We start from the raw sequence: 451 nt of genomic DNA, 5'->3' as shown, positions 1-451 counted from the left end.
AAAACCCTACATTATATATTATGTTATTTTCAAAGAGAAAAAAATAGAAAATTTAAACATAATTACTTTGATCCTTAAACTTTAAACATATTCGATTTTTTTTTTAAATTAAGAGTGTGATTTGAATTTGAGGTCTCTAAATAAAGATGAAAAAATTATGTCATTTGAGATATAACTCATTAGTTTAAATATATTCAGTTTTATTCTTTAACTTTTTTCTTAACATTTATCAATTTAATTATCAAAATACTTGCGGCTAACTATGATTAACTAAAAACTAAAATAATTATTGAATTAAAATTCAGTAACTAAATTGAATTTTATATTATGCATTAATATTAAAAGATAAAATATAGTTAAATTTTATTTTATTTTATATTTATTAATTTTAATAATTAATAAATATTAAATAAAAAAAATTTAATTTTTTTATTTATTTTTTTATTATCAA

Source organism: Arachis duranensis, chromosome 3 (genome assembly GCF_000817695.3).
Source record: "Arachis duranensis cultivar V14167 chromosome 3, aradu.V14167.gnm2.J7QH, whole genome shotgun sequence".
NCBI lineage: Eukaryota > Viridiplantae > Streptophyta > Magnoliopsida > Fabales > Fabaceae > Arachis > Arachis duranensis.
Note: the sequence above shows the minus strand (reverse complement) of the source record.